The sequence below is a fragment of the Haemorhous mexicanus genome, chromosome 7 (genome assembly GCF_027477595.1).
Source record: "Haemorhous mexicanus isolate bHaeMex1 chromosome 7, bHaeMex1.pri, whole genome shotgun sequence".
Taxonomy (NCBI): Eukaryota; Metazoa; Chordata; class Aves; order Passeriformes; family Fringillidae; genus Haemorhous; species Haemorhous mexicanus.
This window is the reverse complement of record NC_082347.1, coordinates 10,651,266-10,677,388: the sequence shown is the minus strand read 5'-3', so window position 1 is coordinate 10,677,388 and position 26,123 is coordinate 10,651,266. Positions and strand designations below refer to the sequence as shown.

Here is a 26,123-nt window from a genome sequence, read left to right as displayed (position 1 = left end):
CATCATATAGGTTTTATAAGTAGTAATGTCATATATACTATCTTAGACTGTAGCATAATGTTGAAATTATTTTTTCATGTAACTAACTCAGAAAATGGTATAAAAGAATTAAAAGTGATTTCCCACATTCGGGAACTTTCTTATCTGAAAGACAAGAAAACAGAAACAGAAACCAGAGCACAAAAAAAAACAAAAAGAAGAATTTATTGACCCTCATTATCAGGGAATGAAAATAAAAGAAGATGGAACCAGAAGAAAAACTAAAATACATTGGTTTCATCTGCAAGATGGCATGAAGACAAGTCAAAGGTTAAAACTCGAAAGAATGTTTGAATATGTACAAACCCTTATGAATACACATGTACCCCCTATAATGTAACAGCATAGAGAGAACATATGCTTTAAGAATGGTTTTATAGGGAACATGGTTTAAGTTAACTGTGTGCACATAGCCATGCATCCCAGCCCTTGGATTTATCTCTTTTAATCCCTTATAAACTTTTATAAACATGTTCAATAGTGAGCTGTGTTTCTCACACTCTCACGAGGCTGTGCTTTAGTGCAGCTCCCTGCAGGGCACCCGCCACACGCTGCTCCCAGCAAACACAGCAAACACAGCCCATTGCTTGGATAATCTCAGTTGGTTCAGGCTCTCAAAAGCCACATCCACCCTTGGAAAAACAATTAATAAAAGCCAGCATTCCATCCTGGGAAGTGGACACGGGAATTAACTATTTAATTAATGAAGGGACGCCTGTCACTTTGGGAGGATCACTGCAAAACCAAGCCTGGCTTTCACAGCTGCTGTACACAAACAGTTAAATGCAGCAAGGACCAGCCCTGCATCTTACAACAAGAAGAACTGCAGGAACTCAGTGGCTCTGCTCTTCTTCCAGAAAGAGGAACCCAAAAAAATCAACCTCCTTCCCTTCTGTGGAAAAGTATTGCATGACCAAGCAGCTCCAGAGGCATGTGGCTTAAGGAGCTTTAATTATTTGTTGTTGTTAAGTGTGAACAGATGAGAGGGAGGGAGAGGAGGAAAGATTTCAATCTGCACGTGGCTGAAGCTCAGATTAGCAAGGTATTAAGGACAGCAAGGCAGTGAGGTGCTGCCTGAAAATAGCCCCACTCTGACCCATCTGCTCTCCCAGATGGATCAGGAGATCCGTGGCCATGGAGCCAGGGTTCTGTGACTGCTGGGGAAGGATGGGAAATTGCAAGAGTATTGAGAAAAGCTGCTGAGGCTGAAGATAAAAGGGTTATAATGAAGCAGCAGTCTGAATTTTTGAGCAGAGAGTCCCCTCTTTCCAGCAATACCTGCTCAGAGGTGCACCAAAAATCAAGTAAGTCTCTTCAAGACATGCATGTGCAGGAAGGAGAGGAAGGCTCTTGTTGCACAGTTGCTCTAGAAAAATCAGGAGATGCAGGAGAGTGTGATGCTGCTTTCCATCTCCCTGCAGCCCAGCCACACAAGAGCTTGCTGGGAATAAGCCCTTCCCATAGGGAAATACTCAGGAGACACTTTCCCTGGGGATGTCCAGCAGGATCCACTATCCCTGCTGCATGTGAGCAAGCAAACAAAAACAGGGAATGACAATTCTGCTGCTCTTTCAGAGGAGCTCTCAGGGGCTCCTCTGAGCAGGAAGGGTGAGGTAAGATGTTCTGGTACTGCAGGAATTCATCTGGGGATTTACACTGGATGCTGGGAAGGGATTGCTCCCTGTGAGGGTGGGGAAGCCCAGGGTGCAGCAAGCTGGGATAGTGAAAGGTGTCCTTGCCCATGGCAGGGCTTGGGATCAGAAGATCTTTAAGGTCCCTTCCAAGCAGAACCATGCTGGGACTGTGTGATCTGACAAGGAGCCCTTGGGAGCAGGAAAAGCCCATGGAGGCACCTCATGACAGGCTCTGTGACTCCCCAGCATCCCCTCCAGGCCTGGGAAATGCCTATGGGCCTCCAGAATATCTTAGGAGTACAAAACAAATAAAGGGCACCCTGCCCCAGCTGCTGCTTTACCCAGCCAGCCCACAACCAGACCTGCTCTACAGGACTGTCCTCGAGCTCTGCTCTGACATGCAACTTTTAGATACGTCTCCCACACCTTCTAAACCTGATAAAATATGACATTTCAATAAAAGGTTATTAAAAAGGAAAAAAAAGTCTTCCTGTAAGCCACACGAGAGCTGTTGAAATGACTACTGGTGGGAAAAATACAAGTGGTATTCTGGAAACAAGATAAAGCACTAAATACACACCAAAAGATGCTCAACAGTCACAGAAGTTGGAGTTTGGGGATTGTTCAGGTCTTTTTGTTTTGCTTGTGTGGTTGTTAGAGCTTAGGGTGGGGCTACTAGATATAGCACAGGATAAAAATACATATGAGGTTCTCTTTTAAAAGTAAATATATTATTGTCTGTCCTTGAGCATTGCAAAAGCTTTTCACTGGGACTGAAAATAGCCTAAATCCACAACTATTTCATGTGGGTCAGGGGAGAGAAGTGCAGTGGCAGAGATCCTGCTGAAATAGGCAGCTCATCCTGTGTGGCACCACAACAGCACTGACAACAAGGGTCTAATTCTAGGTTTGATTTCACATCAGCAGTGAAACAATGAGGGGTCTGGAATTCATCTCATCCTGAGACAAACTTGTGCTGGTCTGGATCAGCCTGAAATGTAAGACATGCCACATATGGCACCATGTAAATTCAGATTTAATGGGGACACAGGTGAGCTCAGCCCAGAAAAGCCAGCAGCTCCTGGACAGCACAAGGAGACCATGTTCCTGGCTGGTTTTGGGATTTCTTGCCCTCCCCAAACACAATCTGCAGGTTGCCAGCAGCAAGGCTGCAGGCTCTCCTTCCTTTCTGGAGGAGCAAGGAGGAAGGATCAATACTCAGAAAGCTCTTGAGAAGCAGTGGAACAGCCCCTGGGGAGCAGAGCAGACACAGCACCAGCCCAAAATTCAGGAAGCCTGGAGCTCTTCAGCCCACTAAAAGCCACTTTTTGCCAAGTAACCAATTTCCTTACACTCTCCAGTAAATAAAACATGAAGGGCAGGCAGAGACATAAAATATGAATGCACCCACGTCCAAAAGCAACAGGCCCTGTTATTGTAGATGCTGCATAAATCATTGAGGACAAGGGGACTTGTGTCCCCTAAGGGAGAGCACAGAATTTGGGGTCAGTCAGCAGGCAAGGGAGCTTGATATTAAGAAATGTTGCATCTATGCTCTCCTTTGTGATCTGCACTGCCTAAAAATAGCAGAAACCACTTTAGTTCATGGATTATTTAGTCAGGCCAGATGGGTGAAAGGCACAATCAAGCCTCAAGACAAACATCAGATGATTTTGGTGTGGGCCTCCACCAAGCACAGCACTTGGAATGGGATGGAACAGCACAGAATCCCAGAATGGTCTGGAATTGATAAAACCCATCCTGCCACGGGCTGGGACACCTTCCACTGTCCCAGGCTGCTCCAAATGTCCAACCTGGCTTTGGACACTTCCAGGGATCCAGGGGCAGTCACAGCTGCTCTGGGCCTGCCCACCCACAGGGAGTCTCACTGGGAATTCAGCCAGAATGACCAAAATGGTCCTTTCTGGCTGATTTCCCTGCCTGGGGCCATGACAGTAGTTATGAGCTGCACTATTGAAACTCACTGCTGTATCTGTTTTCCAGAGCTTTGCCACACAAACACAACATCTTTCTACAATTTCAAGTGTTTGCAGTTACAAGTGTTGCTCTGGCAAATTTCTCTAGGGAGGAGTAACAGCTACTTTGGAAAACTTGCCCCCAGTCACTGCCACCTCCTTTTTCTTGAGATTTTTTATTTCAGGCAGTTGACTGACAAATAACACTGCTGCTTACAATGCCCAACATCTTGCCTTTTTTGTGCTTGTACAATTTGATTGAAAAGGCACAGCAACTTTCAGACAGCTGGTGGCAGACAACAACCTCCAAGTTCAGTCATGACAGCCCTGTAGGTAGCTGAGAACCACTTTCCACTGCAAAAATGTGACCCCAGGTATTTTTGGATCACCTTTTCACTACTCTGTGTTTACAAAGTGGGCTGGAGGTGATCTTGCAGACAGATGGATGAGCTCAGGATGAAGACTGTGCTCAGCTGTGTCAGTGAATTCTCAAGGCCAGGACATGCAAAGCTCCAGGCCAGTGGTGCTCAGGGCTTTCAGGGACTTGACACTGCTCTTTCCTACCTTACAGGAGCACAAAGCTCAACAGGTACCCACTGAAGATCCACAAATTGCCAAGTCTGCCCTAACACTCAGCTTGTGGATGCCTCCTCCTTCTCCGATTGTCCAGAGGTTCAACAGAACTGAAAGTAATCTTCAGCCCAAAGTTATTTCTGAGTATAAAACCACTTCACAGAGTCCCAGGACAGTTTGAGTTGGGAGGGACCTTAAAGCCCATGTAGTTCCACCCCCTGCCATGGGCAGGGACACCTCTCACTATCTCAGGCTGCTCCAACCTGGCCTGGGACACTTCCAGGGATCCAGGGGCACCCACAGCTTCTCTCTGCAGCTCTGCTCAGGGATCCAGGGGCACTCACAGCTTCTCTCTGCAGCTCTGCTCACCTGTTCTCAAAGGTACTTTTTAGGCAGGACTCCCTCTCCGCTTCAAAGCAGTGCATGGCAGAGCATGGAGGCAAACTGTATTGTGCAGGAATCTCACCAAATCAGGGAAATGACAAAGAAAAATCAGGAGCATTCATCTCAAACTGAGACCTAGACAAGAGCCAGCAGGAGTGTTTGTGATCTTTGGCTTTTTTCTTCCTTATTTTCCTTTCCATCTCAGTAGAGTCTGTTCTTCCTTTGCTCCTTTCCTCCATCCTTTGAGGCTCCTCCCAACCCCAGGTCAGACCCTTTCGTGCCCAGTGGCACAATCCAGATGAATAATCACCAGGATTAGGAGAAAGTGGAGAGGCTGCTAGAACCAGGGGAATGCCAAACCACCACCAGAAAGAGAGGGCAGAGTATTTTAGATAACTTTGTGATGTCTCCTCATCCTCCTCCCCGCCCAAAAGGAGAATCAGTGTTAAAGAAACCCAAGAACTGTAAATAAATGATGACCCTGCTCATCAATGAGCTCGGGCTGCAATGAAATGAAAGCCACAGCAGGCTCTGTAATCACTCACAATAAACCCCTCCAACAGGATCACTCCTGCACTGATGGCTCAATTATGCCTGGGCAGAACGTTACACAACATTAAACATTAACAAAAGTCTGAGCCTGGGTCACTTTTCTCCCAGATAAATCCAAATCAGTAACCCAGTGCTCTTAGCTTAAGTAACCCAGAATTACCAGATCAATTCTTCTCCCACCTTTCCCTTCACATCTGATAAAAGCCAGGCCACCACACAGAGAGAAAAATGTTTGCAAACAGTCCCTGTGCTAAACAGTTATATTGTTATCATTTAAAATACTGTGGTTTGGGAGAGAGGTGCTAATGTAAATTTAGTAGCTCAGAAATTAAACCAGGGGCAAGGTATAGCCCTGTTCTGGCTATGAGGCTTCACTCTCAGCTCCCCAGAAGGATTTCCTCCCTCCTCTAAAATCCTGTTCCCAGCAAACAGTTGCACCACTTCTGTTGCCAGAAGCTGCAAGGAGACCCGTGAAGAGAAACACAGCAGAAAGCTGCTTTCATTTCTCCTTTGGCTTTTGCAATATCACTTTTCATAACTCCACCAGAACTAGAGATCCCCTCACCACCTGCAACATCTGTCCTCTCTCTCTGCAACTGTATTAATACAGACTAAAGCTTCTCAAGGTTTGCCCAACAGATCACAGGATCCCAGGGTGGCTGAGGCTGCAGGGGCTCAGCGGGCACCTGGTGTCACCTCCCTGCTCCAGCAGGGCCATCCCAGAGCCCAGGGCACAGCACTGTGTGCACCCAGCTGTGCCCCAGCCCCAGGGAGGAGAGCCCCCAGGCTCTGTGGGCAATCTGCTCGGGGCTGGGCACTGCCCAGGGAAGAAGTTGTGCCTCCTGGGCAGGGCAATGGCTGGGCTCAGGCCCTGCCCGTGGCTCTGGTGCCATGGCTGGGCCCCGGAGCAGAGCCTGGGCCCTGCTCTGCCCCTCCTGCCCCCAGGGACAGCCAGGCCTGAGGGCCCCTCTCCGCTGGGGCTCCTCTCCAGGCTGAGCAGCCCCAGCTCCCTCAGCCTGCCCTGGGCACCCAGCTGCTCCAGGCCCTTCCCAGCTCCAGCAGCTCCTGGCCCTGCTGTGCTCAGCACCCAGAGCTGGACACAGCACTCCAGAGGAGCCTCCAGGGCTGCCCAGGGCCGGGATCCCTCCCTGCCCTGCTGCCAATGCTCGGCTGCTGCCCCAGGCTCCCCTCGGCCTCCCTGGGCCCAGGACCCTCTGCTGGCCCGGGGACAGCTCGGTGTCCCCCAGGACCCTCTGCTGGCCCGGGGACAGCTCGGTGTCCCCAGGACCCTCTGCTGGCCTGGGGACAGCTCGGTGTCCCCCAGGACCCTCTGCTGGCCCGGGGACAGCTCGGTGTCCCCCAGGACCCTCTGCTGGCCCGGGGACAGCTCGGTGTCCCCCAGGACCCTCTGCTGGCCCAGGGACAGCTCGGTGTCCCCCAGGACCCTCTGCTGGCCCGGGGACAGCTCGGTGTCCCCCAGGACCCTCTGCTGGCCCGGGGACAGCTCGGTGTCGCCCAGGTCCTACCCCACAGAGCTGCTCCAGCAGCTGGCCCCCCCAGCCTGTGCTTTTGGTCTTTGTTGCTTTAACCTCAGTACAACATCCAAACACGCTGAGAGAGCTGAACAATGCCAGGATTTAGGTGGGGTGTGACTGGTTTAGAACAGAAAAACCAATGTCCCCAGAGCAAAGCAGGTGGCTGAGATGAAAAGGGAAAATTGCAAAACAACAAAGGAGTTAGAAATAATATGGAAAAAACCCAGAAAAGTGGGAAGATGTAGAAACTGAAATCAAAGTTACACCAAAACTCACTAGCTGGCGGTCTTTTAACTAAATCCTTCTCACCCTTGGTGCTTAATACCCAACAATCCCAAAGCATCAGCTTCTCCAGTACAAATAAACTGAAGTCAAATGTCTTCAACTTCCTTGTTTTAAAAAATAAATCAAGTATTACAGCATCATATCTTAGTGGAGAAAAACCTGCTTGACAGCTGAAGTGATCTTTAAAATTTACAAGAAAACAGTGTTATATCTATCACTGAGACCAATGAATTTTTACTTCTGGTTATGAAAAGCAGCCCAGCAATTAGTGAGAAATCACGCTGAAGTGTTGTGAAACTTAACTGAGCAAAAATACCTGCTTGTCTTCAAGATTCTCTTTCAGAGGTTGAAATGTAACTTCAATTCTTAAATTCACTTTTAAAAGGTAGAACAATTCCAGGTAAAGGTAAACTGATACTGATTTCCACCTTGTATTCACAGCTTCTCAAAAACAATAAATGCTGTTTGTCCTCAAAGTATTTGCCCAGGACATGTGACAGGTTTTCTAACCTAAGTATTAGATAAACATTCTTTAGCTATGATAAATAACTGCTGCAGTCCCTTCACCCCATCCTTTGCAGGGAATGCTTGGTACAGGATAAATTCAGGGTTTCAGGATCTATCTAGGATATCTGAAATGCCCCTGGATATTTTTTTCTCAACACTGGACAAGTTGGGTCACTGTTTATCAGTGTGTGGCTGGGAGTGCCACAAAAGCAGCTGAAAAAAGAACTCAAACTGTTCTAAAGGCTGATAAAGAGTTTTAAAAAAATTAAAGAAAACAAATAAATATAAACTCAAACCCCCCAAATCAAAGGGGGAAAAAAAGCAGCAGGAAACATTTCCCAAAGAAAATAATGGTTTTCCTAACTGAAATTTAGGAATTCAGTTGTTTTAGGAAAGGCAACAGAAAATATACCAAAAGGACCAGTGATAACCACAAGGAAGGGTGATAAACACTGAAGGCTGGTGACAAAGCACTGTACAGTGAACACTTCCTAAAAGCAACTTTAAAAGTCCATAGTTTCCAAAGCATAAGTTATTTCCCCTTGGCTTGTCTGTTGACACTTCACACACTTAATGCAAAATAAAGTCTCTTCTGAGAGTGTCATATTACACATTCACTTTCTGTGAAATCACACCCTCACTATTTTTTGGTTTTGCTTTTTCTTTCCCCCAAGTAGAACTCTCCTCATAAAACAGCAGAATAAGAACAATTCAAAGAGCAGAGAAAATCTCCTAAAATCTTTGTCCTTAACTTGGGCAGACTAACCCAGATGAGCTTAAACCCAACCTTTCCAATGGGAGCCTTCAGCTGAATTCCAGTCCCTGCACACCTGGGACTGTCACCTGTGCCAGCAGAGCTCAACAAGCTTTTCTCAGAGCCATCCCCCTCCTCCTCTCCTGTACCTGAGTGATTCCATGGTGGAAAACCTGCTCTTTTGTTGGTTTTCTGTAGGAAAACCTGCTCTTTTGCTGGTTTTTTGCAGGCAAGGAGCACGAGCAAGTCCTTCCCCTTTCGGTGGCAGCAGCGAGTTGTGAGAGCAGCCCTGCTGGATGCTGAAACCAAACCTCACATTTCCTAATCTGCCTTTCTATTTTTAACCAGAGTCATCTCCCCCACCTCCTCTGCCATGCAGACAGCTGCAGAAAGCAGCTGGAGACAACAGAGTGCTCCATCAGGGCAATTTTCCTGGCAAAAAACCATCCTCAGGCCAGAGGAGAGTGCACAAGGGACATTCCCAAGGTGTGCTTCCTTCTCTTTGTCCCTTGTGGCCACAACAGCTCTGACTGCACACAGAGTGTGGCAGCCTGGTTACCCAAAGGACCGTGGCTCACCTGAACTGGCTGAGATCCCAATCAGCCCCTCTTGTCCCTAAAAACTCAAAGGAGAAAGGCTCCAGCAAGGATCCAGAGCATGGATATGCTCCTGCACTGGGCTCTCCCAGGATAGGGAGGAGGGACCACCCTGCCCTCTGTAAGGCAGCATCACCACCCGACACAGCACTCGGGAACACTTGCTGGGGTGTCCCCAGCACGGAGACCTCCTTCCACAAGCTCACACCTCCTGGGGAAAGGTCTGGAGTCACCTTCTCCTCCAGGTTTGGATATCTCCTCCCCCAGGCACTTGGTGTCAGGTGTCAGACACGCAGCAACCCCTGAATTCTCTGCTCACATGGGAGAGCAGCTTTAAAAAGCTCAGCTTTAAAAAGCTAATGTGCAGCCAGGCTGTAAAGTTAACCAAGCAAAAAGGGCACTTTCCTGAGCAGCAGGAGCAGTTTGGAGCTTTCCCAGGCAGCTGGAAAGCCGGGCACGCAAAGCACAGGCTGTGCAGGGTGCTGAGCTGTGCCAAATTTGGGCACGCAGCACTTGGGGCTTGGGCTAACACTGAAAGTGAGGTCCAGCTTTCTGAGCTGTGCCCTCCAACTGGACTCATTTTCTCCCTGGAGATGCCTGAAAATGCCCTGGAAGGACCAGGCAGACCTTTTGGCAGAAGACAGCCAGGCTGAGAGTTTGGCACTTGAAAACAGACCTGGCTTATGGGGGGGGGAAGGCACAACTCCAACACCACTCAGGGAGCTTAGAGGACTTTAGCTGGAAGTTTTGAGTCATGCTCTTGGACATGGGCAGCCTGAACAGCTTAAGCCCTTCTTGAACCCTTTTTCTTTTGTTCAGGACATGGCTGCAAACATCACAAATGGAACTACTTCTGCTGTTGCCCATGTGCTACAGATTTTCCACGCTTTAAGTTACTCACACAAAACAAACTCACTGCCAACACGATCAATCAAAATGTAAAGCAACTGCAGACAGGACTGTACAGACTCTAAGTATTAAATGCTTCAGAGAAACCCATCACTTACATGCCTACAGAAACAAAAGTCAACCAAAACAGAAGTCTGGTGTGGAATTAAGCACAGCAAGACCCACAGCAAATCTTCCCAGCTCAAAGGGATTTGAATCACAGGATGCCAGGAAACGAAGCTGCTGAGCAAAACACTCCATCAGCCATAAACCCACGTGAAATTACATTTCATTAATGAATGACAGTGTTTTACAAGTAAGTAAATGCTGTGTTTCCCCTCTGCCTCAGCTGGAGCTGCTCTCTTAGGAAAAAGACCGCAGGGCGAGCAGGTCCTCTCCCATCATTAATCCACTGGACTACAGCACTTTGTTAACAGGCACAGAAACCACGGCAGCAGCAAACACCCACGTGTGAAACCAAGATCTGCAAGTAATTTAATTTCTTACCTTCTGGAAAAGGGGAATTTCAGGGGCAGGAAACCTCTTTAGCATCTTTTACAGGCACCAGGCCTGTGGGTTAATGATTTACCTGACAGTGCTGTTAAGCAGATTAGATAAGAGTGGTTTTGTTATGGTCTGTTTTCCTGCCTTTGTCTGCATAACCAAATCAACCGGCAAATGAAGAAATCAGGGTATTACTTGACAGAGCAGAAAGAAATTAATGCTCCCCTCAGCTTGCTCACACCATCCTGCTGTAAAAACACATTTTTTATACAGATACACATGCCCATCTCTACACCCACAGCCTAAAAACCAACGCCTGGAGTAGCTCTTCTCTGTGTGTACACTTGTGTGTTCATATACACAAATACATGTCTCAAAAATACACACAGATAAGCCACTACAGGCAGTTTGGTTTAGTTTCTTTCCCAGAAGTCAAGTAAAAAAAAAAAAGCCTCACTGACTCATTGCTCTAAATCTATTATAGAGCTTCCAGCTTAAAGCATTGAGTTCCAAAGAGGTTTAGGATGAGCAGAAGAGGCAGCCGAGCCCAAAACGCACAAATAGGATCACAGCCCCTGGAAAGACTCCGCAGCAGATGCAGGGATAAAGTTCTGTTCCCCTGTGCCCTCCGAGAGGGTTTCTGTGTTCTCCCAGTGACTCACAGACTGCTCTCCACACCCGGGGCCACCCTGCTGTACACCCGCGGCAGTGTTCGTGCTGGGGGGCAGCGGTGACACCGCGACAGGCACAGGCACAGCCGCTCTACGACATCACAAAGTCTAAAACACCTTCGTGCTCCTGCTCCTTCCTACAAACACCGCATACAACTGCCCTGGGGATATCTGGCAGCAGTCAAGGGGGAGGTCAGGCGTGGGGAGAGCTACCCGAGGTGCCAAAGGGGACAGCAGATTGTCCCTGGCTTTTAGTTTGTGCAGGCAACGCCGTTGCCAAGCTGTGTAACGCTGGTTCTCTCCCACAGGTGTGCTGCAAACGAACCTACAAACCCAGAAACCAAGGGGAGATTCCGTGCCCCGGCAGGAGGTGAAGCTGCCTGATGGAAACACAACCCTGACACAACCTGGGGGGACAAGCCACCGGCAGGTCGCTGCTGTCCCACATGCTGGCAGCTTGGCTGGTTTCTAGTAAAAAAGACCTCGAGCTAAACTAAAAACTAAGATTAAAACCAAGCATCGAACAACAAAGTAACCACAAGTTTAAGCGCCACTTTCAAAAAAGTCACCCGAGCAAAAAGACAACCGACTCCCCATAGCTGCGCTGTAGACCTGACTGTATCCAAGCCCCTCTGTGGCTCCCCAAACGCAGCCCCCAGCCATCCAGCAGCAGCCGAACACCCCTTCACACTCAAACGCGACCATCCGGAGAGGAAAGCTACTCACTGCTGGAAATGAGGCGGCAGAGAGCAGCAGAAAACGCGGCTTTTCCTCTTCCAGCCGCAGCCGCTCCCGGCAGCAGGACGGGGACACGGCGGCGGCGCGGCCACTCCCGGAGCGCGGAGCGCGCCCGCGCCTCCTTCGCCAGCCCCGACTTCCTTCGCCTTCAAAGTTGCCTTTCAACTTCCCCCGGGCTGGGCTTCCTCAGTGCTCCTCTCCCAGCTGCTGGCCAGCCCCGCGGGAAGCGCCTGCGGAGGGAAACGGGGAGAGGTGAGCGGAGATCCAGAGGGGATGGAGCGACAGCGCTCCCGCCGCTCCTTCCGCGGGCGCGCCAGTGCGTCAGCACCGGGAGAGGAGGGGACGGAGCGCCCGCCACAGGAGGAACGGCGAGAGGAGGAGGAGGAGGAGGCCGGGAGTGCCAGCCCGGCCGCGGGTGGTGCAACAGATCCCGGCAGTGCTGCTCTACCGGCAAACAGCAGCTAAAACACGAGGAAATGGGTACATCACCGGAGTTCGGTCTGGTGATTGCTACCGGACGCGCGGAACGCTTTCATTAAGTGTCACTTAAAAGTCACTGCAGGGAGGAAGGATTCCTTTTTCCAGTATATATCAGTACCAGATGTTAAGTTCTACCCTACAAATTAGGAAAAAACCCTCCATCAAAAAGAAAAGTCGTGTTCTACCACACCAACACGAAACAAAACAACCGATTCCCCTAGCTTTCCATGAATTTTTTGGCTCCATCCCACTGCTGCCACCAGCAGCAGAGTCCCTGGCCAGGCAGCATCACCACCCCCCCAGGGCTGGCATCCAGCCTCTATCCCAAAGGCCACAGCGAGGACTGGAAGCACACAGGATCTCCTGCCCGCGGATCCAGCGGGAAAGGCCGGTGAAAGCATTCCAGGTGAGAGGGAGCAGAGGATGCCTGCTGGCCGCTGCCTCGGGACAGCGGGGAGTTGCTGTAATTCGGTACAAAACCACAACACAAAGCAGGCTGAGTCACTTTGGGAAGACTGATGGGATGAGCAGCGCCGGCAGTGTTTTCCAGCAGAGCACGGACTCTCCCGAGCCTGCTGGATCCAACAGAGACGCTGTCCAGGAGTGAAGTCAGAGGCGTAGGAAGCAGCCTGCTTCCACTCCACAGATGAAATAATGTGGAAACTGAAAAATAGGCAGCAGCAGTAACAAATAGCAGCATCAAGTTTTCTGAGCTCCATCCCGAGAGAGGGAGCCTGTTGCCAGGAATACCGAGGGATCTGCAGAGCCACATCGAAGAAGCACAGGGTGGAGAAAGAATTTTCAGGAGCTGCACACAGAAATCCTTCCACACTCATCCTACCACACAGAAAACAAGTACTTTAAAGGAGGAGTAGCTGCTTTGGGGGTTTTTAATAGATCCACACCCCTGAGCATGGCCCAGCAGTGCTTTTTCCTAACACGTGGAGACAGCCAAGTATCCAGTGGAACAATGTGCTCACCATCAGCTCCTCCACAAAGTTTAGACACCTAAAAACAGCCCATGGTCAAGCCCAACTCAGCCCATTTTATTTAAAATCTGAGGAAACATGGAATGAGGCACCAGTGAGCTCTGGTTTTTTTTCCAGCACTCTTTTAGTAACTGGGCTCTGTAACACCCAGCAGATGTCATCTGCCCAGCCTGGCCCCCCTTTCCAGGAGGGATTCTAGAGTGAAGACAGTAATTGCTCATCACCTAAAGATTCCTTAGATGTAATTCAGTCAGTACCAATCCTGTAAACCCCTCCCACTGAGAATATACATAAGGAATCTACAGCTTAATTAGAAGATGGCACAGGCCAAGGACTCCTTGTTATGCTGAGCACACACACACACCTCTCAGGACAGCAGAAGTCACCTGGTGAGGCCAGAGGCCAACTCAGTATCTCCCTCCAGACAATAAATGCATTCATATTTGACAGAAATGCTCTTGTGTTCCTCCAGCAGATGTTATCTTGGTGATATTTTTTTCCCCCCATGATCCAGGCCTGTTTGAGTTCAGTGACCTCAAGGCACATAACAAAGGCAGCCCTGTGTTCCCACGAGTCAGGTGGGGCCAGAAGGGAGAACAGAAGACAGTTGGACGAGTATTACAGGTAATTAAAAGTGAGCTTTGAGAACACCTTTTCAACCATGGCACATTTAAATACTGCATGTGTCCAGACAGATACAACATAACACCCTGCAAAGCTCTAAACAAATAAAAAGAAACACAATGAACTCTTCCACTGGATGTGCTAAGGAAGGTGTTTTTTTCTCCTACACAGTGCAGCCAGGACATATTTAGCCTAAGGGCTGAAAGAGAGGACAGCCTGAGCTGATGACATAATTTTCTTTCTATAGGACTGGATATCTGGGACTACTGCCCTCAGCTCAGTGGCTGTTGCTGTTTCACCTCTACCTTCCCCCATCCTGCTTCAACAGGAGAGTGACAATCACCCAAAACACACCTGAAGAACAGAGATGGCCACAGAGATGTTGTTTCTTTCCCATCAGAACATGAGCAATGTGACAAAAACCAGATCTGAGGCTGACTGCTGGCTCTGAGGAGAAAGGGCTGCTACCAAGCCCCAGTGCTGATGTGTCTTGATCATTGAAGCACTACATGCATTTGGAATGTCCTTCCAAAGGCCTGGGGAAAGGCCTTCCTTGCCTTGACAGCTTAAATCTGCCTAAACATCAAAAACAGACAGATTATGCTGAGCCCCCTTTTACCCACCCATCAGAAAAGAATTGTGTATTAGCAGGTGAAATCCAGCACCGAGGGTGGTAATGAAAGTCTTGGGCAAGTGAGAAAAAACTGCTCAGAATCCCAGAGTCACTGAGGCTGGAAAATCCCTGCCAGCCCATGGAGTGCCAGCTGTGCCCAGTGCCCACCTTGTGCCCAGCCCAGAGCACTGAGTGCCACCTCCAGCCCTTCCTGGGACACCTCCAGGGATGGGCACTGCAAAGCTCCCTGGGCAGCCCCTGCCAAGGCCTGAGCACCCTTTCCATGCAGAAATTCCTGCTGCTGTCCAAGCTGAGCCTCCCCTGGCTCAGCCTGAGGCCCTTTCCCCTTGTCCTGTCCCTGTTCCCTGGCAGCACAGCCCGACCCCCCCTGGCTGTCCCCTCCTGGCAGGGAGTTGTGCAGAGCCACAGGGTCCCCCCTGAGCCTCCTTTGCTCCAGGCTGAGCCCCTTCCAGCTCCCTCAGCCCCTCCTGGGGCTCCAGCCCCTTCCCCAGCTCCCTTCCCTGGCCTGGACACGCTCCAGCCCCTCCAGGTCCTTCCTGGACTGGGGAGCCAGAACTGGACAGAGCCCTGGAGGTCCCTCAGCAGGGCCAGCTCAGCACTGTGACTGTGTGATGTGTTCACAGGGCTTCACACCAGCAATATAATTCTTTACATCCACCCCAGGTATCCCAAAAAAACCTTCAAAGCATTTTTTTTCTTGTCTGTCCATTCAAGTAACTTGTCCTGGTCACTGACACATCAGAAAAAATGTGCTACAGGAGAATTATAAAGCTACTCTGACCTTAAAAGTGTTTGCATTAAAACACTTAGAGAAGTAATGTGAAACTTTATTATTACACATGTAATTAAATAATAATTATTATTTCAGCTGTGTTACAGCATTAAAAGCCATTGCAACTTCTTAGGTGGAAGGCTGTTAATGGACAGTTGCTTTTGAAACTAAAAATATTGACGTTAATGGGGTGCTGAGAGAAACCAAAAACTACGAAACAGCTGAGTTTAAAATCTCTGAAGTACTAACAGAACAGCTTCCAGAAGCAGCAGGTGAAGTGCTTAGGTGTGTTTGCTAGCACACAGGGAGATTCCAGAGCACTGATGTGCTCATCAGTTCCAGCAATGAAGTTTCCCGGGAGGAATGCTGTGTCATGTAACGTGTGACTCACAGAGCAACGTCCGCAGGAAACCACTCTTCTCCCTCTCTCCCTAAAAAAAGCTCAGCCTTGCCTGTAAGTTGAACTGAGTTCCCTGAGCAGAATTCCTCCAATTTCAGCATCATGTGCTCCAGCACGTATGCAAGAGGGAAGGTGTATTTTAAACCCTGGCAGCAAACCAGAATCGTCTGGAAAATCAGCTGGAAGCTCCTCCTGCTCCTGGTTCAGCAGGGAGTGAAGAAACACCTCGTGCTGCTGTGTTTGGACACGTGGTTGTCCTTTGCCCTCGCAGCAGTTTTGCAACCCGGGATGCTCTGCCTGGCTGAGCTGCTCCCGGGCACTCCCAGTGCACTCAAACCCTCCAAACTCCCAGACATGGGGCTGCACTCACTGGGACAGCTCTGAGGGATCACACACCCTCCTTGTGCAGGCACTGTCACTCTAAAGGGGATGGCAGGAGCAGCAGTGGGATCCCAAACCCCTGAGGTCCACCAGGATATGGGACTCATGGTGAGGTGTCTCCACTCTGTGCCATCCCTCATCCAAGCAGCTCCTGGAGGTCTCATCTAATCTAAATGGATAAAATCCTCACTCTGCTCATCATGTGTGCTTCCCAGGTGTCCAGCCTTCTGCTCTTTTTGATTCAAGGCCGTGGTTGACCTTTAGATCCTTGGAGAAACACATGGACCTTCCCAAGGGTGGCTCTGCAGAGCTGAACACTCAGCACCTCTCCAGGGAAAACACTCTGGAATGACAATTCCACCCAGGGCATGTGCAATCACAAACCCAGGCCAAAGCAAGAATTTCATACCACTGAGGTCCCTTTTGAGCCTGGGAGAGTGAAGCTTTCCATAAAAGAGAAAAATAGAAACGAGACACCCTTTTCAAACCCCCCACTCAACAATAAGGACATTTTTCACAGGGCAGGATATCATTCCCACGTGACTGCATCCCACATGCAGCACTTCCAGCTTGGGAAGTGCCACTCCTATTCCCTGATCCACTTATTCTGCCCTCCCAGAAGTCTCATCACCCAGGTGTGTTAAAAACCTCTGGTTAAAAAGTCACCACCTCAAAATTCCAATTTGCTTCTGTCTCTTCCAAACCCAAAATTTCAACCCAAAGGTCTCTGTTTGAGAGAGAGTTTCCTCACCAAATAGTGTAATGGGACACAGATTGGTGTCCCACTGATTTTTCCATCTAAAGAGTTTGCTGTTTGCCCCACCCCTTGGGACAAGGCTGCTGGTTTGTATAACAGCAGTTTGGAACTATCAGATGCTCTGGCCTTGTTAAAGCCTTAGACACCATCAAGCAAAATAAACATTTCAAGACAACAAACCCCAAGCAACCAAAAATAAACCAAGCCACAACCCCAAAAACAAAGCAAGAGTTGATGCTTGGTGCTAAAGTTCAGCAGCAGGGCTCATGGGTGTGGAGGGGGCTTTTTCCTGTTCAAGATAAATCAACCCTGTCTCCACATCCTGAGCGTTGGCTTGCACGCCACAGCCACACCAAGCAGTGAGAAATCCACTCCTTGGGGCTCTTCAGCAAGATGTTCCTTATCCCAAACACCTGACCTCCACCTGCTGGTCCTGCCAGGAGCATCTCCCTCCCAGCCAGGCAGCAGACCCAGGACTGGCACACTCCACTCCAAGAGTGTGAAGATAAAACACCCAGCTACCAATTCATCCCAGCCTCCAGCTCTTCTCCCTGTGGAGCTGGCAGTCAGTTTCCAAAGGTTAAAGTGCCCTGAGATGTCCCCCTATCCAATACCTTTGTCATTAATTAGCATGACGTGGATCAATACTCAAATACACGCTTCCTGTGCCCCAAGGGCAAAGGGAACGAGTCATCAGGAGCGATAAGGAGCTGTTTGTGAGGGCTGCAGGGTGTTGTATTCCCAGTATCCTCTGTCAGGGCTCCACACACGGCTGAGCTGTGCAATTCCATCATTCCAGCTCTCATCCTTCTGCTTGTGACCTCCCGGCCACGAGTTCACCTGAGTTCTCAGGATGACCTTAATTAAGAGCTGGAAAGAACAGATTATGCTCAGGAAGCCAGAGCCATTAATCTCAAAGGTTTAAAAGGTTTTCAGGGGAAGTGTGTTTGTATGTCCTCTTATCTCATCCTACAAAAAAAGGGAATAGGCAGCAATGCCACCACAAGCAAAGGCTGCTTTTGGTGTCACTCAGATAAAATCTAACTGTACTTTTATCTCCACCAATGATCAAAATGCAATAAAAATTTGGCCTGCTAGACCTTATTTTTATGACCTTGACCTTCAGTCCGATTTTTTTCTTAAAAGATGTTCCAGCTCTGTGTAAGCATGAAAAATAACAGCCTGCTCCTTCTACCAGGACCATTAAAATTCTGCTTTCTGGGATATATGTCCTAAAAAAAAAAAAAATCAGCATTCAATGAAATCCCAGCTCATATTTCTTACAGGGACACTTTTCTACAAGCACCTGAATTATGTGTCTCTCACTACAATTCCAAACAGGAACTTGAACAGGGACCTGAAGGAACTTCATCCTGCTCCCACCAAAGCCAAGTCTCAGCAGCTTTGACCACGAAAGGCATAAAATCATGGAAGGGATTGGATTGGAAGGGACCTTACAGCTCATCCAGTGCCACCCCTGCCATGGGCAGGGACACCTTCCACTGTCCCAGGCTGCTCCAAGCCCTGTCCAACCTGGCCTTGGGCACTGCCAGGGATCCAGAGGAATCCACAGCTGCTCTGGGCATCCTGCTATGTCTGGGCTTCATCATGTGTTGGAATTTGAAATGTAAGGAACTTTTAGAACTTTGGGTTTGTAAGTTCAAGTTTAGAATTAAATATAGGATTTGATTTGAGATCTTGGGAAAGGCTTTTGAACTTAAGTATTGGAAGCGAAAACGTAGATTTATAGTTTAAAGTAGAAACATGTTAAATTCATTTTTTAAAATTTAGTGGTTTAGAATTTAAAATATAAAAATTAGTTACAGAAGTAAATAGAGATTAAAATATAGTACTGTAAGTTTGTGTGCTATAATATAATTAACTAAAAAACTTAAACTATAACATAAACCCATCAGACAAAATATTTAAAAATTAAGTCAAAAACATAAATATCCTTATTAGCAGTGTTTATTAGTAAATAACTCCTTAAAAGGTCTTGTAACTAAAAGTCTTGTGACCTTCTAAACCATACTCAATACGAACCAAACTCACCCTTCCTACCTATAAAAAAAAGATAAAAAAATAAACCACATCATCAAAAAACAACTCAAAAGTCCCATCTCTAACTCATTCAAAACTCCTTCAAAAATCCCCATAATCACACACTAATTAAACTAAACTTAAATAACCTTAAATAAACATATTATGCTGCAGCACACACAGAGCAGCTAAATCAAGCCATGGCCAAATACCTTTCCCCTGGCATTCATCATGCCTATTTTGGCTGGCATTTACTGTGCTGGCACTTGCATTTCTCTTCTTGACACCAGTCACAACACACAGATTATGTTCCTGTTTTCAAACCCCAGAACACCAAAAACCCCTCTCCAGGAGCACACACACACAAGGGGGTTCACTCTGCTTGATACCAACAGCAGAAGGACCTGGAGCTGCTGGAAAGAGACCAGAGGAGGTCTTGGAGATGCTTCAAGGGCTGGAGCCCCTCTGCTCTGGAGCTAGGCTGGGAGAGCTGGGGAGGAGAAGGCTCCAGGGAGAGCTCAGAGCCCTGGCCAGAGCCTAAAGGGGCTCCAGGAGAGCTGGAGAGGGACTGGGGATGAAGAGACAGGACACAGGGAATGGCTTCCCACTGCCAACAGGCAGGGAGGGATGGGATATTGGGCAGGAATTGTTCCCTGGCAGGGTGGGCAGGCCCTGGCACAGGGTGCCCAGAGCAGCTGGGGCTGCCCCTGGATCCCTGGCAGTGCCCAAGGCCAGGCTGGACTTTGGGGCTTGGAGCAGCCTGGGACAGTGGGAGGTGTCCCTGCCCACGGCAGGATGAACTTTAAGGTCCCTTCCAACCCAAACCATTCCATGATTCAGTGATTCTGTGATGCCCTGCTGCCTCCTGGCTATTCCCTGGGGATTCCCAAGGTTATCACAGAGCTGATTCCACAGGAGTTAAGTGGGGTAGATGTGTATCTCAAACTGGGACACCACCATCCCTGTCATGCTCTCAAAGAAACCCCTGGTGTTTTTTTAAGCACCTGTAGCTACTCCCAAAGGCTGACCTCACTTGGGTACTATTGTGCTGCCCCCACGATTTCCTAGAGCAAGAATAGCTCCATTTCTCCTCCATCCACACCAAAGAGCTCCAATCCAGAACATCTCCACAGAACTTCCACTGTCTGTTGTGTTTCCTAAAAATCACTGTCAGAGGTTTTACCCCTGCAATTACAGGTCACAAAAATGCAGTTTGGTTAGGAGTTAAAAATATCTAATAAGAGAGTAAAACAGTGAAGGTAAATACTTCAACTTTCTAGAGAGGCAGACTTGCTCTCTTGGCTGTTTATTTATGCTGGACTGTTATATTTGCTGAGGGATTGGCACTTCTGCAAAAAACCAGGGCTCAAACATGCTCAGCTTCATACTGAGCACTTCAAAACCTTCGAGTGTTACTTTCTGTGTCTTCTACAGCTCACAAGCAGCAAAAAGTAGCAAATGCAGCTTCAGATGTCAGAAAACCTGGCCTTAAGCAAAAGTAAATGTTCTTATTTTGCAAACTACCCCACAAACACAATACAGACAATTCAGTTTATAAAACTATCACCCAAGTTCCTAGTTTTAGATTCAGACCGAGCACAATAATAATAGAAAGGCTTGGGAAGTTTCAGAGCCAGGGCTCTGAAGGGCTTAGAAAGCTTCAGATGAGGCAAAATTCACTTTCACTGTAAGGAAATCACTTCCACGGTGCAATCACAATAATTGGGGAGCAGGGGGGAGAAGGAAAAGCCCCCGTGCATCACCCGATGAGGGGGCACAGCAATCCCTGAGCTGTGATGCTGTGCCTGCAAGCAGCTGATGAGACAAGTCCTGCTGGATTATTAAAGAGCCATTGTCCTGAGCCTGGAGGCGCTTTCAGCAACTCATTTCACAGCTCCTCTCGAAAAACCATCCCAGAGTTTCACGCCTCCGCCCCCCGGAATGAGAAGTTCACGCGTTTTGGGGGTGGATGTCACCGCATTAGTCAAACAGAAAAAGGCGTTTACCTTGCCAGGCTTCCTGTCCTTCCCAGGTGATCATTTCCTCTGACTCCCCGGGCCTCCCTTCTCCCCAGCAGGAGAAGAAAGGAATGCTTTGCTTTCTCCTGCAGCTTTGCTTTCAGTTTGGCTCAGACAGAGGGAGAGATTTCTTCCAAAGCAAACACTCCTGCAACGTCACCGCGGATATAAATAGGCAGAGGAGAAGGAGGGAGAAGCACAGCCCTTCTGGAGAGACTGGAAACACGCAAGTAGGGGAGAATATCAGACAGAAATAAAGCTTTTCTTTTCCTAAAGCTACACACACAGCCTCGACTCGGACACCACAGCCGGGCTGAAGGAGCCAAGAGAAATATTGCATGCATGCAGCCAGAGAGGGAGGTTCTCACATATCCCGGGCTTTGCCAGGAGCTGTGCTATTTCTGCTGCCACCCTGCAGCTCACACACACGGCTGCACGTCCAAACAAACAGCAGCAAAGCCACCTGCACCCACCCACCGAGGTGGGCACGCAGGAGAGCCTGCTGGGCTCCAGGGGCCATTGCCCAGAGAAGCTGGGGATGCCCCTGGGGCCCTGCAAGTGTCCATGGCCAGGTGGGATGGGGCTTGGAGCACCCTGGCATAGTGGATCTCATCCATCTCATCCATCTCATCCATCTCCCTGCCCTGCCCCTGGGAGTGGATCTCATCCTCACACAGAGGCAAGAACTGGGCAGGGGTGTGAAAGTCTGGGCAGTTCTGGCTGCACTGACCATGGAGCTCAGAGCCCTCAAAGGAAGGAGCTGAGGGACAAAGCTGCACCACAGCCCTGGACTTGAGGAGAACAGGCATCATCTTCAGGGGTGTGCCTGGAGAACCCCAGGGGCCTGGAGAGGAAAGGAACCCAAAAGAGCTGGCTGACAAAAAGGATCACCTCCTCCAGGCTGAACAACATCCCAACAAGCAGCTGACCCAGCTGAGCAGGCAGGAGGCCACCAAGGAGGAGCACAGAGCTCCTGATCAGAGCCAAGTGCAAAGAGCAGGGCAGGGGCAGCTGATCCAGGAGGAATCTGGGAACACTGATCCTGCAGGTGATCCAGGAGGAATGTGAGAACACTGATCCTGCAGGTGATGCAAGAGGAATGTGAGAACACTGATCCTGCAGGTGATCCAGGAGGAATCTGGGAACACTGATCCTGCAGCTGATCCAGGAGGAATGTGAGAACACTGATCCTGCAGGTGATGCAGGAGGAATGTGAGAACACTGATCCTGCAGGTGATCCAGGAGGAATGTGAGAACACTGATCCTGCAGGTGATGCAGGAGGAATGTGAGAACACTGATCCTGCAGGTGATCCAGGAGGAATCTGGGAACACTGATGGAGCAGAGATGAGAGCCAAAACATATCTGGAATTGAATCTGGCAAGGGATGTGCAGGGTGCCAATGAGGCCAACCTTTAGGAACTGCAGGCCCCAGAGGCCAAAGGGGAAATCCAGACAAGGAAGACTTATCCTTAGTGGAAGAGGATCAGGTTAGGGGACAGTAGGCTGCACATATTCATCTCATGGGGACCTGATGGATCCACAAGTGCTGAGGGAGCTGGCTGCTGTCGCTGTGAGGCCACACTTGATGAACTTTGGAAACCATCTCCAGTTACCTGAAGGAGAAGAGGATGATCAGGAGTAGTCAGCATGGACAAATGAAGGGAAAAAATCCTGCTTCAGCAGCCTGACCTCCTCCTAGGATGAAACAATCTCGGTGGATGAAGGGAGTGCAGAGGATGCTGTCTGTCTTGGCTTTGGCAAGACTTTCAACACTGGCTCTTCTCACACCCTCAGATGAGCTGGCAAAGTATGGAGCAGCCAGGAGGGCAGGGAGGTGGGTGGAAAAGTGGCCAAATGAGCAGGCCCAGCAGGGAGAGGTCAGTACCACAAAGTCCAGATGGAGGACAGACACTTCCCACAGGCTGATATGAGAGCCAAAATCGTTTAACCTCTTCTAATGACCTGGAGGATGCACAGAGTGTGCCCTCAGCACTTTGCTGGTGACACAATAACTGGGGTGAGTGGCCAGTACACCAGAGGGGCACACTGCCACTTGGATCAACTCTAAAGGCTGGAGCAAAGGGCAGGCAAGAGCCTCAAAGTGTTCAAACAAAGGAAAGGCAGAGTCCTTCCAACATCCGGGGAGGAGTGACCCCAGGAGCCAGCACAGCCTGGGAAGCAGGACCTGTGGATCTGGAGGACAACAAGCTCCCAGGAGCCAGCAAAGCACCTTCCTGGCAAAAAAAGCCACCAGCTGCATGACAAGAGTGACCCTTCCCCTCTACTCAGCACAGGTGACAGCATTCCTGAAGTGCTGGGCCCAGTTCTGCACTCCTCAGTGGGAAAGAGACATGGAGAGAGTCTGGCAAATGGCCCTGGACAAGCAGCTCTGGGTGACCCTGCTTGCCAAGGTGACCTTGCAGAGGTCCTTGCCGAGCTCAGCCAGGCTGGGATCCTGGGAGCCTTCAGCCAGTCCACTCTCCCAGCCTGGATATCATCTGTGATACCCCCAGGAACTGAGGAGCAGCACCTCAGGCCTGTGTAAGGCACAGTGCCACAATGTCACAGCGCTGACAGGGCACACCCCAGCCCAGCAGGAGCACCTGACATGTGCCCTGTCTCACTCCTGAGGTGGAGATTCAGTTCCCAACCCTTGCTCACTCACCTTGGCCATGGTTTGACTCCACTTCTGGTTCTCAATGTGACACAGAGGTCAGAGACAAGTGAGCAGACCAGGCAGGAGGTGTTTCATCACTCCCATACCATAAAGGTCCCTTACAGTCTCCATTTCCCTCGAGGTTTGCTTCCCTTTTGCCTTTTTTTTCCCCTCAAACATCACCACTGGGATGAATGCTTTAAAAAAGCCCTCAGCCCCACAAATGCTCTGTTACACCTCTAAAAACCAGAGGATGATTATCCTCTAATAGATCAAAGCAAGAAGAGTCAGACATGGGTATCATTGAGGTTTACAAGCCAAAATCTTCATTAACTTAGCAGATAACTACTTCTTGCTGGTGTAAAACAACAGAAACACTAAAGTTTTTTATTTGAAGGCCAAGAGATAAATTAAAGTTGTAATTTCTTTAGATTTCCAACATTCCCTGTTCCCACAGCTGGAGGTGGTCTGGCAAAAAGAGGCCAAGTGAGAGCCATCAGCAACAGAGGGAAGTACAAAACTGATCTTACCTATCAACCTTTCACCCTAAAAAGGAGGGACAGGAAAGAATCCATGCAAGATCCAGGTTCTTGTCCAAAAGCTCCCAATAAAACATGTTTGTCTCTAACTGGCAGTGCATTTGCCTTACCTGCTTCTCAGTTTAGCACACCTCCTCCTCCTCCTTCTCCTTCTCCTCTCTTTGCAAATACACTGGGGGCTGAGCAGGGACAGGGAGAGCCCAGCTGGGCTCTGCTGTGGTGGCAGCTGGCACAGCTGGGGCCAGGGCACTCGAGGTCTCTTCACACAACAAACATAAAAAAGGCACCAGTGCAGTTTTAAACTGACTCCCTGCAAGCATTGGCTCACAGGGATTTAAGGCCATTCAGGGTTCTGGCTTCTTGCCATGGGTGTTTTCCCAGTGTTAGCCTGGTGTCACCAAACCCAGATGCCCCATGTTACAAGGGACTTTTGGGGTCAGCTGGCCCAGTCCCTGCCCCAAGCAGGTGCATTTTCTAGCAGGGCCCTAAGCCATACCATGGTTCCATCCAGGAGCTTGGGAAGGCTTTTATGGATTGTTCCACTTGTGGCTACCAAGCCGGATTCTAGTGTAACATGAGAGGATGGGCTGGGAAGTGTCTGAGAGCAGCCCTGGAGAAGGAGCAGGGGGTGCTGGGGGTGAGAGCTGGCACCCAGAACCCCCCTGTGCCCTGGGCTGAGCCCCAGCCTGGGCAGCAGGGGAGGGGGGGATTCTGCCCCTGTGCCCTGTGCTCAGGTGAGACCCCACCTGCAGAGCTGGCCCAGCCCTGGGGCCCAGCACAGGAGGGACCTGGAGCTGCTGGAGAGAGCCCAGGGGAGGCACCAGGATGGGCAGAGGGATGGAGCAGCTCTGCTGGGAGGAAAGGCTGGGAGAGCTGGGATTGTTCACCTGGGGAGGAGAAGCTCTGGGGTGACCAAACTGTGGCCTGAAGGAGCTGCAAGAAACATGGAGAGACATCCTTTAGAAGATGGAGGACAAGGGGGAATGGCTTCCCACTGCCAGAGGGCAGGGATGGATGGGATATTGGGAAGGAACTGTTCCTTGGCAGGGTGGGCAGGCCCAGAGCAGCTGGGGCTGTCCCTGGATCCCTGGCAGTGCCCAAGGCCAGGCTGGATGGGGACAGGAGCAGCCTGGGATGGTGGAAGCTGTCCCTTTCGTGGCAGGGGTGGAATGAGCTGAGCTTTAGGGTCCCTTCCAGCTCTTCTAGGATTCCTTGAGTAGGTGCACAAAGAGACAACCCCAAAACAACAGACACTCCCTGCAAAGATCTGCACAGGGGCTCAGATTCTCAGCTCACAGTTTCATCTTCACAACTCCTGCAGCTGTGAACACAAAGACTCAACCAGCACCCCCAACCATCCCAGCAGCTCCTCCTGGGGAGGCTGAGGAGTTGCCTTACACTTGTGGCACTCAGGGCACAAAACAATTCCCATTTACACAGGACTTTTCTCTTGGGCAGCACGAGCTACTGTTCCATACTGAATTAAACCCCTTAAAGCAGAACCAACTAAACACAGAAAGAACTACTCTGGACTTGCAAGGGAAAAGAGAGGCTGCTAATGACAGCCCAGCTCAGCTCCTCACTGCCAGCAAAGCATCAGCAGCCCTGTCTCTGTGTTACCCTGCTGGAGGAGAGTGGCTCCTCTGCAACAGTCCCAGCTGGAAGGTGCCAGGAGGTTGCAGCTAGCACTGAAACCCAGAACAAAGCAAACCAGTGGGGAATCAGGGATGCTGCATGTCCAGCACATTGCTGAGATCCACCCCAAGGATCGTGACATGCTGCTGGCAGAGGAAGGAACAACTGGCCAAAGTTTCAGGGAACCAGAGGAATAAAAACACAGGCATATGAAGAGAAACAATTATATATGGAAATTTTACATCAATCCAGAGGTAGCCAGGACTCCATCCTGCCCCAAAGCAGCAGATCTGGAGCCTGGGTATCACCTGAGGCAGCTACATAGCCAAGAGGTATTTTTGGAGTGGTCCTGAATCAAAAAAAGCAGGAACTGAAGCACAGGGAACATCCCCACACCCAGACTGAGGGCATGGATGGGGACCAACCATAAAACCAACACAGCACAGCCAGGTTTCCATCACAGGCTCACCCAGCAGGAACCCAAACAGAGTTTAGGATCATTCATCTGGTGACAAAAGGAACAGTGTTCCTTCCCCAAATACACCGTGTAACAGGGCAGT

The 26,123-nt window shown here is 49.6% G+C and overlaps 1 protein-coding gene across 4 annotated transcripts in view; it reads right to left on the bottom strand.

The window, feature by feature from the left end:
- Positions 1 to 26,123, bottom strand: part of SGMS1 (sphingomyelin synthase 1) — a 91,800-nt gene that overhangs the window by 24,471 nt on the left and 41,206 nt on the right. For 2 of the 4 annotated variants that reach the window (XM_059851081.1, XM_059851083.1), the window contains one exon: positions 11,625 to 11,866. The gene's annotated coding sequence lies outside the window, so the exon portion shown is untranslated. Of the gene's footprint in view, positions 1 to 11,624; positions 11,994 to 20,719; positions 20,873 to 26,123 lie in introns of those variants that run through there. The other 2 variants (XM_059851082.1, XM_059851080.1) reach the window with 2 other exon arrangements.